Source organism: Egretta garzetta, unplaced genomic scaffold (genome assembly GCF_000687185.1).
Source record: "Egretta garzetta isolate BGI_Z169 unplaced genomic scaffold, ASM68718v1 scaffold260, whole genome shotgun sequence".
Taxonomy (NCBI): Eukaryota; Metazoa; Chordata; class Aves; order Pelecaniformes; family Ardeidae; genus Egretta; species Egretta garzetta.
The window spans coordinates 3,396,290-3,409,676 of NW_009258662.1; positions in this window are offsets into that span (position 1 = coordinate 3,396,290).

Genomic DNA, 13,387 nt, shown 5'->3' on the forward strand with positions numbered 1-13,387 from the left:
CGCTCCGCGGTTGCGGGGCAGGCGCGCAGCGCTACCGCGCTCTCGCCCTCCGCGCCTTAATCGCGATTAAAACACCATAAAGCGGTTTTATCCCGCCGGCAAAGCGGGAGCGCTGCCTCCCATCTCCCCCTCCGCAACCTTTTAGTTCGGTTTTTTCCCCTTATTCCATGTTCGCGAAGAAAACTTCCAGGGAGGGAGATGGGGAAAAGAAGGGAAAGCAAAAACACACCGCGTCCCCCCGGCCCCTCCGCCCCGGGAGGCTCTTGCCTTACCTTTTTTTTCCCTGTTGCGGAAAATAAATTTTAAAAAAATAATAATAATAATAATAAATTGCAGTGCCTCCCCCCACCCTTTTTGTGCTTATTTATTTATTTATTTATTTGGCTGTTGCAGGGGATCCACGGCAGAATTGGGCTGAACGTGTGCGGCTGTGCTGGGAGGGGGCTGCAGGCACAGGGAGGGATTTTTCTGGTTTTATGTATTTTTTTTTATTTTTTTTTTTTTTTCCTTTCGAGAAAACCCACCCCAATGCAGGACTGGGAAGCCTGGCCGGACACCATTGCCCATGCCCGACTGGTCCTGCTCCCGGGGGTGTCAGAAAAAATCCTCAGGGGCGGGATGGGGATAAACACCCCCTCGGCAGCCGGGGTTATTTCGGGGGATGCTCCCACTCCGGAGCTTTCCCTGCCCGGCTTCGCTCAGCAGCAGAGCTGTGGATATATTTTGCAGAGATTTCGCTCCCTGCCTTGCAAGCCCTGCCCAGGGGCTGCACAATGCTCCTTGCTGGGGGGGTTTGGAGCCCCAACTGCCTCCTCCTTTGCAGGAGGCAAGGGCAGCATCCCCGACTGGGCTGAGGATGCAGGCGGGTGCATCTGGAGCATCCTCCGGGATGGGGGCTGCCGCAGCGCACGCATATTCAACAGGTCTGGAGGAGAGCAGAGGGAAGAAGCATCCTTGCTCCAGGGCAGCAACCAGTCCTGGGCTTTGTCCTTCCCACCGTGAAATTCCCCCCAAACACTGGCGTGTCTGCCCCCACGCCCGGGCTCATCAAGTTTGCATCTCACCCCAGCCGGCGCAGATGCAATCGCTGCCTCTGCTTGTTTTTCTCCAGTCATTTCTGAGCCGAGGTTTGAAGTTTCCAGGTGATGTTGTGAGCATCCCTTCCTGCAGGAGCAGGGCAGTGCTGCAGGGAGGGGTGGTCTCAGGACACGCCAGAGCCTTGGCACTGATTCCCCCCTCCCCGTGGCCCCAGCTCTCTGTCCCGTTGCAATCACCAGCATCCTGTGCACTGGTTTTTGCTGGGAATTCACCGGGGAATCTCCCCATCCCCTTTCTCTTTCGCTCTCCCTGTACCCTTTCTTTTCCACCAGCCTCTCAGAGGCACCCCAGCACACCAGGATTTGTGTGCAAGATGACAAGTGAGGAGTGCAACAGGGATGAAGAAAGGTGTGATTTCTTTCTGGGATAATTCGTAGAGAAGATACCAAAGACTAGAGAAAAGACCAAATATTGCAGACAGTGCATTTCTTCACCACAGTCCACCTTCTTCCATTCACGGTCCATCCCTGAAGGGTCATGGAGATGGGTTCAGCCCCTCCAGTTCCAGCAGAGTTCCTACAAAACGGTTCATATTTTTCAGGATTTGGGTTGGATGGGATTTCAAAACAGCAAGGGAACATTGTCAGGACTTCAAAATCAGACCAAAAACCCAACAGATGCCAGGGAAGTGTTGAAGTCCCATTTCTCCAGATGATCGTGGAAGTGGTTGACATTTTCAGCGTGGTGACGTTTCAGATTTTCAACGTACTTCTGAAAGGAAGATGCTCTGCAAACACGACGTCTCTGTTCTCGCTCCTTTTAACCTGCTCTAAATAAGGTTACACTGGGATTCCTCTAGCTGCAGCATATTTCGGTCTAAGGCTGGTGGCGGGTGACACCACCCTCATGCAGCTTAGGGACACAGCCACAGCAGCTCTCACAGCTTTTTAGGTGTTTCTCCATCTCCTTTCCTTAGCCCCAGATACCCTTGTGCTTTATTTCCATTCACACTTTGGTGCGCTTTGTAGGAGCTTTGGTTCAGCTGACCTCCCTGGAGCATCTTCTTCCCTCTTGGCCTTGGTTTTCTCTGTCCTGCCCTCTTTTATTTTTTATTTTTATTTAGAGACTATTTCTGAAGCACTGGCAGAGCATTTGGCCCTGTACATACCAATGTATGTATTATCCTTGTTCAAAGAGTCTGTGATCTCAATTAGTTCTGTGGAAAGTGTCCGAAGAGGTAGATTAAAAAAAAATTAAAAATAATCAAAGCTGAGGAAGGAAATCCCTTTGGAATCTTTTCTAAGTGGCTGCTACGATAAGACTTGCAGATACGAATTAAAAGGTGCAGGTTTATATCAGGGCTGATTTGAAGATGAGGTGACAGCTCCTGTTGGCCACAAAGACTTTGGATCTTGCCCAGAGCTGGGAATACAGATTGGTTTAGTGGACATGAACTGCGGTAATAGCTGAGAGATTTCACTTTAATACTAGAGCATCACTGGGAAAAAAGAAAGTGCTTTGAGAAATACTGAACTGTCCCAGCACAGTATAACAAGACATAAAATGGATTTAATCCCTGGTGAAAAAACCACACTGAGCTTAGCTCCGGTTTTAGCCTCTGTGATGCTGTATTCTCAGGGATCTTCAACCGATTAAAAGCAACCTGGTTCCATTAATTTCGCCACCGTCCATGCTGTTTAATGCCACATCGGTTGGTAGCCATGTGACACCTCAACTTGTATTTCAAGCTGAGAATAGAAGTTTCACATCTGAAATTTGTTGTTGTTGGTGGTGGTTTTTTTAACAAACACTTTTTTATGCAAATAGCACTGATAAAAAGTTAGATTTACCTGAGCACCAAGTACCCCGAGTTGGGCTGATTGTCCATCTGCCCTTGCCTCTGACGATCACCCCCAAAGGATATAAATGTTCACACCCCAAGTTTTCCATAGCTGAACACGAGAAACTTGGCCAGCCCAGTGAAATTCAGCCAGTCCCATTGCTTTAGATCAGGTATCAGCAGTTTCTGATCTCCACAATAGGTTCAGGTTTTTGGAGGAGAGGTGGGGATGGAAAAAGATCCCCTACACAAGCATCTACACACACAGATGTTATGGCATTAACGCTCCCGATTTCTCCTAGCTCAGGAAGATAAATGCCCTGGGGGACATGGTAGGATTTGTAGATGGATGTGCCTTTGGGTATCTATTTCTGGCCCCAATTTAGCCAGGTGCCTGAAGGACTCAGAATACCCCACAAGCTTGACTTGGTGCTGAGATGAGGTCTGTATTTGCACGCAGTCAGGTCTATATTTGCACACAGTGCCTGGACGTGCTCATAAACACGAGTAAATGGCATCAGCCTTGCAGACAGTGCACATCGTAGGATCTGAGCCAACCTTTCCATGGGCAAAATGGCAAAATGCAGGCTCGGAAGGGTCACACTATCAGGCTGGGCAGAAGTTATTTGACAGCATCCAGGTTTATACCCAAAGGAGCTCCACTTTGGGGAGATATTTGCCTGCTTTGGGATGCTGCCATCAAGTCGCGCTGCACTGCAAGAAGGGGCAAGGTTGTGCAGCTGACACAGATGAATTATTTGGGGGTGGTTAGAGGCACCCAGCCTGAGTGAGCTGAAGGAGGGACACCATCTAACAGGAGCTTGGTGCCAGAGAGGAGACTGACGGGACATTGTCTGGGGCCATCTCCGTTGCCAAGCGCAGCTCCTATTACTTGTTCCTCTGCCCTAGACATCTCCTGCAGGACCGTTCCTGGGTTCATAGTGAAGCTGCTCTGCGCTTTCTCCTCTCCAGGCAGCAAACTGTGGCCTTCAGCTTCTAAGTCTTAAACCCACCTCATACTCAATCTTTCCAAGAGGAAAAGATGCCATAAGGCCCTTACTTCATGCCAGCTGAGGCTGGCGTTGTGTCTCAGAGCCAGGGGTATCACGTACTTACACCTTTGTCTTCTTTTTATTCATCAGCCCTAATTCAGAGAGAAGTTGGTCCCTGGAAGCTGGCACTGGGATGCTGAAAGACTAGTTTCACAGTGCCATCTCCTGGAGAGGGATATGACATCTAGGTTGCATTTTGAAGATGCCTTTTTTCGTCCAATTTACCGTTGAGTGCCGGGCGCTTTGAAGGCAGGTATTTAAGGCATGATCTAAAGAAGAGATTAGCATAAGTGAAGTTAATCCAAAATTTAAACTCCCTCGTTACGCTTCGCAGTAGAAGTCCTGCTTCTTAAATGCTGTGAACAGCAACGAGATTACTGGCTTGGGATTCGTAAAACGCTTGCTGGGTTATGGTCTCACACTGCTTTGCACCTCTTCCTCAACAGCACCAGCCCTGTATGCAGCAGTTGCAGGGGCAAAAAGCCAACCCTTTGCTCTACCCCTTCTCCTGCAGCAGCTCCCGAGATACCGTGGGGAAGGGATCATCACCTCCCAAATGGGAGGTCTCAGGGCCAGGCATCCCTGCAGTCTCCAGCAGCAGCTGCCTTGCAGACCCCTGCCTGGGATGCACACAGCACGTGGAGACCCACACATCAAGTCCACAGCCCAAAGCAGTCTTCACTGCAGCTTACTTACCAAATTTTATTTATTTTTATTGCCCGTTGATTAAAAATCACCGTGTAGGGGTTGTGACTATTCCGCAGAGGGGCAAGGGCTGGCTTTAACGTTAACTGGAAAACCTGAGCCAGTGCCTCGTGTCTGCAGCTCAAGGATGCCTAGAAAGCGTGGTCTCAGCACTGAACAATAGTGCTTCCACCTTAGCAGTAAATGAAAAGGAAACACATGTTACATCCGATAAATCACAGCACTGAGGTTCAATACTGAGGCTCATAGCTATGAGTCTTATTGATCACGCCTGCACTATGGAAGACATCCACTCCCAGATCCAGAACTTGCTCATTTCTACCATTTATTAACAGCTTCCTTATTTATTTGGAGTATTTACATTTTTTTCCTCAGCAGGAGTTGGGAGGGGAAGCCGGGGAACCTGGGGCAGGAGGAGCTGAGCTCTCACACACAGATGCGTGGTCCCAGGGAAAAGCTGCAGTGATGGACGTGGCTGTAGACCTCCGAAGCAGGGCAGCACAGCAGAGTGGTTATAGCTTTCACTTACAGGGGTGTTTCTGCCCATCTCTGTGATGCTAAGCAAGACTTTGGTCCCCACTATACAAAAAAAGCTGTGGACAGGCTGGAGGGTGTCCAGAGAAGGGCCGCCAAGATGATCAAAGGCCTGGGAAGCTTGACATACCAGGCTGAGAGAGATGGGTTTGTTCAGCCTTGAGCAAAGGAGGCTTAGAGGGGATCTCATTGCCACGTACCAGTACCTAAGGGGTAGCTACAAAGAAAATGGAGACTCCCTTTTTACAAGGAGTGACATGGAGAGGACAAAGGGGAATGGACACAAGTTGCTCTTGGGGAGATTCACATTAGACATGAGAGAGAAATTTTTCACCATGAGAACAGTCACCCATTGGAATAATCTCCCCAGGGACGCGGTTGACTCCACCACATTGGACACTTTCAAGACTCAGCTGGACAGGGTGCTGGGCCATCTTGTCTAGACTCTGCTCTTACCTAGAAAGGTTAGACCAGGTGATCCTTCAGGTTCCTTCCAACCTGGGATTCTATGATTCTATGATTTCTCCATTTCCCTTCCCTTTGATACAGGACTCTCTGTAACGGCAGAACAAGACCGATACCTCTGACTGACACAGATGACCAGGAGCTTACGTCTTATTAAAAAAATGCAAATACTGCCTCACATCTGCATTTCTCATCATTGCTGCAGCACCCCAATGGGGGGGTCAGAGCAGCTGCTGCATGTTGAGTGAATTCTGCATCACAGTATGCAAAACATTGAGTCGTTCTGCCTCTCCATGTGTCCTGCTTGCACAGTGGACTTCAAAGCCAGCCCAGGCACTTCCACGGTTTTGGTAATGAATCAGATTTATGAGCTGGTCAGTTGTGGGCAGAAATGCCCTGGCACGTTCCCACAACAGCCCAAAAGCCCATCCATGACGTGCTTTGTGCTCAAGTTTCGCTGGCAAACATCCCCCCTTGCAACAAAAGCTAATCTTGCAATTATACACTCCACCTTCTCCTCCCTCCTTCCGTCCCCTGTTCACCACCACCACCCCCAAAACAGCAGTGCAGAATTAAAGGGGCATAGAAGGTTTTTTTTTCATTTATTTACAAAACAAAGATGAAAATGATGCATTTGGAAGCATCTCTCTGTAGCTGACTGTGAAACAGGCTTGTGGATGGCTCTTACTCTTTTAACGGCTCCTTTTGTATTAAGGAGGAAGATTAAGAATGAAATGCCACTAATTGCACATAAAGGCCCCGGCTTCCACACCAGTGTAAATGTACATTGTATTCAGCTTAATCTCCATCTACCCCTAAGAGCGTAATTGATTTTTTATTTTAATTTGAAGAAGCTGACACTTCTATTTCTTCACTGCCAGGTTGCTAAGCACAGTTAATAAGAATGCATATGAGTGGAGGAGTCTACAATATGCTGTTAAAGGTAATAGGTAACATATTTAAGGTCATAATGAGCTCAGGACTAAGTATCTCAGTCCAGGGATCAGGAGGGAAGGTGTATATCCTTACTAGGACCCTGTCGAGCAAGACATGGCTGCGGGTTAATAAATAAAGAAGGAAACGGAGCTTTTTTTCATGGAGTGGATTTTCTGATCTCATTTCAGACCATGCCCTTTCGGTAGTTCATGTCCTGCCTACAGGTCATTTTGGTTTTATTCTAGACTGATACCAGACCCTGGCTGACTCCTGACAAGCAATGGCCTCTGTGCCTCAGTTTCCCCATCTCTGAAAGGGAGAGAGGAATATAAGCCCCGGCTTTATGAACTGCTTGGAGATTCACTGAAGAAAAATGCTGGTATCTTGTACCTGGTAATTGAGCCTTGTCAGCCAGGGAGCCTTTTGCTCCAAAGCAAATCCTGTGGCCCCTCTCCTGTCACAACCCTCCTCTCCCCTCTCCAGAGCTGCTGCTAGGCCACTCCCTCCTGAGATAATGAAAAAGCTCTCAGATATTCCTGAAGCCACACCTTTTTCAAAAACATCATGTGCTCATCGCTGATACCTGCACCCCCGACAACCCACAAGCCTTAAAAATACAGTTTCTTGGAAAGAAAGATTTTTAAAAATAATATTCTTGTGCAACTTGCACGCACAGATAACCCCCAGCTTCCGCATGGTGGTTTCTGCTCTCCGACTTTTCCTCAGTCTTGGCTAAAGTTTGCTGCTGGGCAGCTCGGTGACGTGTGCAGGGCCAGGAATGTCGGTGGGGATGAGGAAAGTAGCAGCTATGATGCCCCACAACAGCTTTCAGCCCCTATCGATGGATTTTTTTTTTTTTATTAACAGAAAATAAAGTACATCCCTGTTAAATGCGACATTTTCTCAATATTTGAAGCTAGAGGATACGCAGCAGAATGGGTGGCATCCACTGCAGGTCTCTACACTCAGGAGTTTGGGACTTCCCTTTCAACATGTCCTGGAGCTCTCTATGGACTGTTGGGGAATCAAACCACACGGATTTAGTTTCAATACAGTAAAAGACACTTGCAGCTAGCACCTGATTCTGCTCTGGTGCTCTTGGGACCCAGAGGACCCAGAGCAAGGAATAATCCTTGCTTCCCCCAAAATCTTGCCTTTAGAAAGGAAGCACTGTACAGGTTGGAGACTGAAATCTAGGCGAATTGAAAGCCGGGTCCATACAGGTATTTAAGAATTTAAATCCTTCTTTGATTTTCTTTTGTAAACAGTAGGTTTTAGGAATGTAGGAACATTTTTACAAAACCCAAAAGGCTGTAACCAGCTGTGGACTTGACCCCAGGCTCTCACCTTCTAGGCAAGCATCTTTGCTCAAGGCAGTTCCCCAAAGTCCCTGCTTTGATTATGACATTGATACCCTTTTCTCTACTCTTGGACTCTCAATAAGCCTGCCCAGGACATGTCTGGTTACGTTCAAGCACCCCCAGGCTTGTATGGAGCCTTACTAAGATTTGGTCCGATAGCAGCATCTGGTCTATCTGAAATTCACACTCGCTCCGAAATCACGCAGAGAGACTCAGCTCCTACGTCTGTCACAGAGTTGCAGCCAAACCCAAAAAAATTCAAGCTTGAAAAAAATTGAAGTTGCTGCCACATGCAGAGTCAGGCAGCCAGAGAGGGTGAAAATCCACAGCACCCAACCTGGCTGCACAGAAATACCTGCAACGGGGAGGAGATACAACTTCAGCCCCAAGCGCAGGAGTCCTTCCTGCATACCCCCCCAGTGAGAAGTGACTCGGGTTTTGCTGGACCCCAGCGGGCAAGATGAAGGCTGTGCTGTCCCATAGCCCACACACAGACCCTGGAAGGACCACACAAAAAAAGCTGGATTTTGGCTGTGTGCAGACATCCTCACCCAGAGCCCACGGCACCAGCAGAAGAAGGTGCCAGCAGTCACCCAGCTGCGCCATCTGAGTCAACCACTCTGGTGTGTACGGTGGCACCAATCAGATACCCTAAAACATGGCAGGGGACATAGAGGGAATTGGTGACGTTTAATAATACGTAGCTTTTGTGCAGTTCAACCATATTGCTACTTCCCTTTTGATTTCACAGGTTGGCATGGCTGAAGGCTAGGAATGACAGTGGGATCTCTGGACAGTGCTGTTTATCCAGCTGTTTTCCAGTTGCCCAGTGTGCACATCTGGCCATCTCCTAAATCCCACCTCAAAGCCAAGGAGTAGGGCAGGAGCAGCTTCTGGCATTCATGCTAGCCCTACTTTTCCATGGGCTCAGCTGTACTGTGAAAAAACCTACTTTCCCAGCTTGTTCCTGCCACTCTTACACCATAAATATCAACCAGCTACACACTGCAATTATTAATTCTCCCCCAGGTTTTCTTTTGGATTGAACCAACCAGTTCCCCCTGTGAGATGAAACCTGGGTGCCTTCAGGCGTCACTTGAAGGATTTCCCTTTGTAGGCAGTACAGTCCATGCTAAATGTACCTCCCTCTGTCCTACATGGTTCTCCAGTGCTATCCCAGCAAGCTTCAACTGCAAGTACCCTTAGGACCACCTGCCAAGATCCGACAGGAGGGATGTGCCACACAAGTGCCACTCTGGTGGGCTGCATTTTCAGGCATTTTGCACTGTAAATTAACTCTTATCTTAGGGCCAGAGAGATGCCACGTGAATCCCAGAGGAGACCATGGCCAAGTGCCAATGCAAGGTGACCATGGCTAGTGGCCTTGGGAAGAGGCCAGCCATGAGCTGGATGGACATGACTTGGCCCAGAGGCTGGAGATCTCCTCTTACAGCAAATGACACGAGCAGGGTAGATGCAGTGGAAATTTCACAAGCACCAGACAAGTCCTTTGGGGTCTTCACCAGGGAAGGTATGCTACTAAGAGATAAGACGTTTTAACATGAAGAATTTCTTCTCCTTCCCCAATTTTTGACCACTTCATGTTATAAATGTGAGGTATAAATGTAAAACCTTCTTGGTATGGTGTTTCAAGAAAATAACACGTTTAAATACTCCGAAAAGTTTTCATCTAAGGAATGTGTCGCTTTACCCAGGGGGAATCACATTTTTCTTTGCTGAATGCAAACAACCTCTGTTTTCTTGTTCACATCTACAGTTTCATATTGTAAAATGAGAGAAGGTTTTACCCTGACAAATCTTCTTAGTGCTCATCTCAATGTCCTTTCATTTGCCTCCTTACAAACAAAAGGATGCTGCCCAGTCCTGTCAAAAGGAACTGCTTGCTGCAAAGCATTGGGTTTGAAGTAGTGTTTAGGTAAATAAATCACGCTCACAGTCTAGTATTAATTGATTACGTTACTGTCTATGAATTATCCAAGATCCACAAAAGGCAGCTCATTACATTAGCATAAACAAAGAGTGCAAAGCACCAGCCATGGCAAAGGGGGACTTGGGAAGAGATGCCAACAAGACAGGGCCAGGGCAAATATTTTCTGTTTGAAAAGCAAATTGTTAGAAATGTCAGGGATGAAAGCTCATGTGACAATGCCTTCTTAAACTGGCAAGTGTAATGTCACTGCCGCATAATTGGGATATGTCAACGGATGTGCTTGAAAGGTTTATTTGGGTGGGTTGCACCTCCCTCCATCAGTACAACGCAGGCTTCACAGCCAGTGCTTTTGACTCCCATTTGGCTGTACGAGAAGCATATCTGCAAACCCTGCCAGTGTTTGTAATGATGCCTTTTAACAAGGTTTCTCCAAGCATAATTCTGTGATAAGCAGCAAACAAGCTTCACGTATTCATAACCAGGGGAGAAGGTTTTTTCTCTTAGCGTGACCAGCCCCGGTAGGCCTAGGAAATCCTTCTGGAGAGCAAGGCAGAGCAGGCAGTGAGGGAGGGGGGTGATACTGGCTGTGGGCAGGTTGTTCTGCATTGCCTGTCTACCTTCACTGAATGGCTACAGACTCTGGACAATTAGTCTGATGAGGTTCCTGGGGTGCAGTTCCAGGTGAGCACATCTAAATACAGGTGTCACTGATGCAGGCATTTCCATGTGGGTCAGGAGATGGATTCAAATACCTAAATGGAAATGTCCGGTGCCTTTTGATTTGTCTTAGGGTGTCCCACCAGGCCTCTAACTACTGCTCTGAGTTGGATCTCTGACATATGTTCTGCCACATCTGCTAGGAAGTCTTCTAGTTCAGGGCACCGAAGCCTACCCTAGGTGTCCAAGCGCAAAGTCAACAAAGATCCAGCAACAGTTGGTCAGCGGGGTCTGGAGAATGACAGAGCTGAGCAAATGCATGCACCAAACTTTGGGGTGAGCTGAACTGATTTCTAGACTTGACTGGCAGCATTGAGCAGATCTTTACCAAGTATAAGTGGAGCTCAGGTACCCAAGTGATATCAAGACACCTAAATTTGGCTCTTCAGATTAAACTTACCTTTTACATACTTCAGTAAAACCTTTGAGAGTTCTTGGGGTACCCAAAACTGCATCCCAGAAGCAGCAAACGGGATTCTGCTCTGGGGAAATGTTAGTAATTTGGGGAGATTTTCATAATTCATTATGAGCACTGTGGAAAATCAGGAAACTGAAGTAGCTGGGGCCTTTGGTCTGACTCTTCGTATGTTCTTCTGTTCTAATAAAATAACTTGCATCCAGTCCAGTGGTAGGTTGGGACTGGTGAGCTATGTCCATGGAGACAGATTCCCATCTGATTAATGTGACAGCACAGGGCAGAGAATTCACGTTCCTCCTCTGCTGAGTGACAACAGGAGCCAAGGTAGGGAAGGAATTTTATTTTCCTCATGACAAGCTTTAAAATGGACTCGACTTTCAGCTCAAATTTTCAAAAAATCAAGCCACTAGAAGTAGCTTTCCAGGCATGGATGGGACCCCACCTGCTGGCAGAACAGGCTCCAAAGGCGTTTCTCCAGCTATTTCAGAGCATAAAGGAAGAAAACGCAGCATGGGAAGTCATTCAAAGGCATTTGTGCAGCAAAGGCAGAATTTTCAAAAGAGCCAGAGCAAATTCAGACCCAGTGGGAGAGGGGCAACATTTCCTTTGGACTGCTTGGAAAATCCTGTGTGTGTGTGCTCGGAAAGGTGGCCCTTGTGAGGGCAAACCATGCACTTACAGAACAATTTCCCAAAAAAAGATTAACTCCAGCGCTTGCACATTGGAGGTGCAGAAAGGTGACTTTCCCACGTGACTGGTCACAGCCCAATGATCCATCATTAGGCCATTCTGCCTCCCCATTTTTCATCTCACCAGGTAGTTCTAATGCTAATCTGCTTAAATGTCTTTTTATAGCTGGTAGCTGGAGGCTAGTTGAGTTAAGAAACCTTTGCAGTTGTACAGCCGTTTACAGGGCTTCTTTAAGACGTGGCATATATTATGTATGAAGCTTTATGACAACCATCCATATCAGAGCTGATGGAGAACATGAAAGCAATACAGCAACTCTCCTTCCTACAGCACTTTGTTACAGGTGACGAGACGTAGGAGATCCAAAGACTGAGTCAAAACGGTGGCAGGAAATTATTTTGCAAAGAGACTCCTAAGGAACGTAATGACAAATAAGACTTTTAAAGTTACTATGAAACAAAGAGCTCCTTTAATTAAAAAGAAATCTGATCCCATAAAACGTTTAAGGTTGTGTTCATCTGTCTAAACTAGGATATATTTAGATATCTCCATCCGAAGTATCAATCCCCTTTGTAATTGGTGGAGAAAATCACCATAGGGACCTGGATGGGAAACTCACACTGCTCGAGGGTAAATAGCAAATGTTAGATCTATGCTTGAGACTCCCTAACTCCCACATTTGATTATTCGTGCTGGTCATGCCCTGTCTCAGTGCAAGGAAGAATGGCTCCCAGGACCAAAGCTGTCTGTCAGGCCCCTTGGTCTGGACCTTTAGGTGAAAAGAGTCCCGCATCCAACGCAAAGCCAAGAAGAAATCGTGGTCCCACAGACCCCAACAGGGAGCAGAGATTCCCCATAGGGCCACTACCTATATGATAAAATGATGCACGTGCTTATGAGTTTTGCCGCACTGGATCTATGCTGCTTTGACCCTCTTTGAATTAACCCTAAATGAGTGCCATAACTGGGAAGAGTTTTCCTCCCAGAAGACAAACTAGAATCCGCAAAACTGCCTTAAATTCACAGTCGTTGTAATCCTTCCTAATGCGTACAGAAGTTCAAATCGTCCTCCCTCCCATCCCAAAACAAAGCTATCAAATCCCATCTCAGTTTTTCAAGGCTGGTTATGTACCGAAAGTCTTGCTTCTCCTAGAGTTTAAACAGTTTCTCTTTCTTTCCAAAGAGGAGCACAAAAGTTGAGTTTCACTCTTACTGATTTCAGCCTATTTCCCTCTAGAGAGCTCCAGAGCCAACTCCTGTGAATAAAACCACTTCCCAGCACTAAATGCTTCTTGTTTACACCCGTCGACCACCTGGGCCAGCTTTTCCAAGAAATGCATTTGACTTCTCACTCCTTACTACGGTGGTCTACCTCCAGGTAAAGCAAACTTGTACAAAGGCATTATCAGAAGTTCATGAGCAAGACACATGGCGTAAATGAGACTAAATGAAAATGTACGTAATGAAAGCTTGGAGGAAAAGCATTCCCTCCTAGGAGCGTTATCGCGTTAGGGGCACAGGCTGGTTATGAAGAGCTAATGTCCACTTTAAGTGGTATCAAGAGCTGGAGCAATTGAAAGATAATAAGAAGAAAATGAGTAATGAATCAATTTTATTGTGTGCCGTTGAGCAGCTCTCGCTTGAAGAGCGTGCGTTGATACTGCCCGATAAAAGGGATGG